This window comes from Cynocephalus volans, chromosome 6 (assembly GCF_027409185.1).
Source record: "Cynocephalus volans isolate mCynVol1 chromosome 6, mCynVol1.pri, whole genome shotgun sequence".
NCBI classification, from domain to species: Eukaryota; Metazoa; Chordata; class Mammalia; order Dermoptera; family Cynocephalidae; genus Cynocephalus; species Cynocephalus volans.
The window spans coordinates 48,565,785-48,569,847 of NC_084465.1; the positions used below are offsets into that span (position 1 = coordinate 48,565,785).

A 4,063-nucleotide genomic window follows, 5' to 3' on the forward strand; every position below is an offset into this window, starting at 1 on the left:
TCCACCCACCCCTTTTCTCTTCCACCATGTTGTGATGCAGCAAAAAGGCTCTCGCCGGATACTGGCAATTTGATATTGGGCTTCCCAGTCTCTAGAACTGTAAGCCAATAAATTCCTGCTCATAATAAGTTACCCAGTCTCAGATATTCTATCATAGTAGCACAAAACAGACTAACACCGGATGCATTCAGCAGAATACAGACCTGTGGGGCCCACTACTGTAACCACTAGCCACATGTGGCTACTGAGGACCTGAAAAGTAGCTAATCAGAATTAAGATGTGTTGTAAGTATAAAATACACACTGGATTTGTATCCAAAAATAATAACATAAAATATCTTCTTTTTTTTTGTCCTTGCACAGGGGCCATGCTAATCTTCTCTGCAGTGTTCCAATTTGAGTATATGTGCTACCGAAGCGAGAACAAAATATCTCATTTCTAATGTTGTATATTGACTACATGTAAAATCATAGCATTTTGGATACATTAAGTTAAATAAAATATATTACACAAATATGTTTAATCTGTCTCTTTTTACACTTCTTGCTGTGACTACTGGAAAATTTAAAATCACACATGTGGCTTTCATCTTATTTCTATTGAATAACACTGATTTGGAACATAGGAAACTTCATGATAACCTAATTCTCTCAAAAAGTAAATTGCAAATAAAAAAAGATATAACAAAAAAACCTAAAAATCAAAAAATACTTAAAAATATATTATCCAATTGTAATTTATGGGCCTTATTTGTGATTCAAATAAACAAATTGCAAAATATGATATATAAGACTACTCCAGGTAAATAAGGTTTTTCAATATTAGGAAATTGTTCCATATAATTTACTGCATTGAAAGATTAAAGGAGAAAAACTATGCAGTTATTTCACTAGATACCAAAGTAGTATTTTATAAAAATCAATGTTCATTCATATTTACAACAACAAAAAAGTTCTTAACAAACATGTATATAAAAATCAACTTATACTTTTTACTCAGTATACTTCTAAATTCTATAAATATTTAAGATAACTTATATGTTCACATGTGTAATTGAAACAATTGAACAAGTCATGCACAAATGATCAGCAAGTTATATTGATCAGATTTATTGCATAATTGTCCAGCTCTCCACCTTCATATCTTTGCCAGCACAGCCTCTGCCACCAGGTAAAAAATAATACAAATTTCCTCTAAATATGTAAAAGTAATTGGAATGAATAAGTATGATCTATATAAATTTATTTCCTCTTTGATTTTTAATATGTATTTATATACTAGTTAGAATTCAGGGGCCCATGGAGCATTTATGCCCTTCCAAATTGTGTAAGCCATCACATTTTAGTAGATTCACAAACATCAATAATCAGTTTGGATAATTTCATTATAAAGAAACTTGTGAATTCTTAGTAAATTTAGTAGCTCTGGCACATAGCTTTAAAGTAGTTCTTAAAACTTGAATATTGTTGGCACATGAAGGACTAAACTAACATATCCAGAATATGGGAATAGAATAAGAAAGAGACCATCTTCTGAAAGTGAAAACAGAAAGCAATGTATCATAACACCAAAAGCTGAAGCAAAAGCTTACAAATGTGTTGTTGGCAGAGATGGAAAATGACCAATCCTTGTGTCAAGAAGACTTGGCTCAAATGTCACATAACACAAAACTGTTCCCCTTGTCCCATTGCATTGTAACATACATGAAACATTAAAACGGTACCTGTGGAATTTGTCAGTGCTACTTGCAACCACAAACATCCTAACTGAGAAAAGTGGGGAGAGACCTTTTTCCTAAAACAAGATGGTACCATTTAAATATCCTCTAAGTAAGCTCTTGAAAAGATGCCCCTATGTATCTGAGATGAGATACTGTGAAAGCCAAAACTCTTTTGAAAGATGTAGTAAGAGCTATTATCTCTCGGGGAGGTCAAGAGCCATCCCCAACCTTACAATTTGCAAAGCACAAAGCCACCAGATGAGCACAATGGTGGAATACATGGCTACAGAAGGATGCTAGGCAGGCTAGAAGAGGTCACCAGCTATTAGAACAAAGAGCAGTGGAAAGACCCCAAAATCTGAGAATAATCAATGCATTAAAATGAGTCACTTAGAGACATTGTTGGGAAGGGAGGAGCTGGGCTAATTTGTAAGGGAAAGGGAGCACTGTGAGTCTTAAACCATTTTGTTTGTTTCACAGGTTTTTCATTATACCCCAAAGTTGGTGTGACCTGCAGAAACAAAAGGAAATCTAGAATGACAACTAGTTATCTGTGTCAATGGTATCATAGGTGTGGTTCAGCAGAACAGAACATTTAAAAAGCCTTGGCGAGAGCCATGGGCTTTAATTGTACTAGATTATTTTAATTAAATAATATGTACAGACATGCTGCTCCATTTTCAGGGCCATGCCCATGTTCATTCTTACTGAGTTTGGATGAAATTGGAAGAGCAGATTAATTTCCATACATGCAGCTAATAGCGTGATGTATTTGAGGGAATTCAGTCTATGTTTTCAACTCCAGAATTCTGAATTTCAGAACAGGCCACAGAGATTCCTCTTTGAATGAGGAGCCCCTCAGCATCCTATGAAAAATGGAGAAAGTTCTTTGGGACTGATAGTTGGCCCCAGGACAGTATGATTCACAAAGATGGGATACACAGTGTTCCCTCAAAGAGGTACTTACTTTAGGCCTAGCTCTCCTCCTTGTGTGTGTAGGAAGATAAATTTTGAGACAGATAACAAGAGGGTTGTTTTCCTGGGACCTACAGCCAAGCTCCGTGGCAGAAGGAACTGTGAAATAATAGGTTCGGCCTTCCAATTAGGGGAAGCACTCTCTCGCTCTGGTTTCAGAGGAGAAAACAAGAGGGATAATGGTTAAAAGAAGCAAAGACTTATCTTCTTCTTACTGATGTTCCTAGCCAATATATGTGAAATATAACCATTGGGTCTGCCAGCTTGTATGGCCAAAGTGTCAGTGCCACACAGACTGAAGTAGGTAAGATGAGGAAAGAGAGATGGGAGGTGGAAACCCATTTTTCTGGAAGAGGAGAGAGAAGTTGTAATAACCAGAAAAGGAAGTAGAGTCAAAGAGTTTGGTTTTTTTAAGATGGCAGAGATTCAAGAATGTTTATATGCCAAGGAGAAGAAAGGAATGTCTGGATGTTCAGGAGAGAGAAAGGGTGACAACTGATGGAAGGGACCTAAAGAGACCAGTCGGGGTGGGGAGATTAACCCAGGGCACAAGCAGAGACACCTCTTTCCCTGAGTCTGGAGGAAAGAGAAAACAACGTGTGTGGAGGCCTGACAGGACTAACCAGGTCATACTGTGGTAATAACCTCCAGAACCTCTATGGCTTATAGCAAGAAAGGGCTATCTCTCACTCACACTACATGTCCAGTACCAGTTAGCTCCGACTTGGTTCTGTATTGTCCACATTTCAGGATTTAGGTGAGTAGATCAGGCCCTATCTGGAATACTGCCATCTTTGTGGCAGAAGCAACAATCTGTTAAAGCTGCTACTGGGTAGTGAGGCACATTTTATCGCTAAAGCAATTCACATGATCATTCCTGAGTTCAATAGAACGGGGAACGGGTTGTGCATATGGGTGAACAGTACAATAGAGAGGAGCATTGAACATGGGCAAACAATACAATCTATTGCAAGGGCATCCTGCTTTTGTTGGTGATAAAAGTTGCTTCTTCATTTATTCAGTAAATATTTGCTAAGCCCCTACTGTGTGCCTGACATTACACTTTGCTCTAAAAATAGACCTTTAAATAAAACAAACCTCTGCTCTTATAGATATTACAGTTTAGGGAGCTCCCACCTTATGGCCTTTGTTTTTCTTACTGGCTTAGGGGACTATATCATCTGCTGAGAGAGAGGGAGTTGTCTGAAGGCAAGAAGTTTGAGAAGAGAGGTGAATATTTCAAATAGCCACTGAGAAAAAATAGGAAAGAAAGCTGAATGGGGGGAATAAAAGGATTGGCAGGCAGCATTACATCTTGCTGCAGATGGCAAACTCATGGCTATGGGATGCTCCCCATCAGTGCTCAG

At 37.8% G+C, this 4,063-nt stretch overlaps 1 non-coding gene across 1 annotated transcript; it reads right to left on the minus strand.

The window, feature by feature from the left end:
• Positions 1-321: 321 nt before the first annotated feature.
• On the minus strand, positions 322-425 carry LOC134381368 (U6 spliceosomal RNA). The gene has a single exon (XR_010023966.1). It is a non-coding gene; the product is annotated as a U6 spliceosomal RNA (small nuclear RNA).
• Positions 426-4,063: the final 3,638 nt, after the last annotated feature.